This window comes from Mastomys coucha, unplaced genomic scaffold (assembly GCF_008632895.1).
Source record: "Mastomys coucha isolate ucsf_1 unplaced genomic scaffold, UCSF_Mcou_1 pScaffold21, whole genome shotgun sequence".
Lineage (NCBI taxonomy): Eukaryota > Metazoa > Chordata > Mammalia > Rodentia > Muridae > Mastomys > Mastomys coucha.
The window spans coordinates 93340966-93341243 of NW_022196904.1; positions in this window are offsets into that span (position 1 = coordinate 93340966).

A 278-nucleotide genomic window follows, 5' to 3' on the forward strand; every position below is an offset into this window, starting at 1 on the left:
CTTGTTGTTCTCTTACAAGCCACCTCCCTAGTTAATTGTCTATGTTTCTTTTGGATATATAAATGCTTTTGAAATATATAAGCTGTTCTGAAAAACATAGTATAATGTAAAAACATGAAATAAGCAATTCTACTGATAGAGAGGCTGAGATAGGAGAAGCAAGATTTGAAGACCCTTATGTTGTACACAGCAAGACACTATCACAAACAAATAAGCTGACAGTGTATATAGATTGTACAATGTTGGACCTATTTCTCCAATTACCAAAGTAGAGAGAT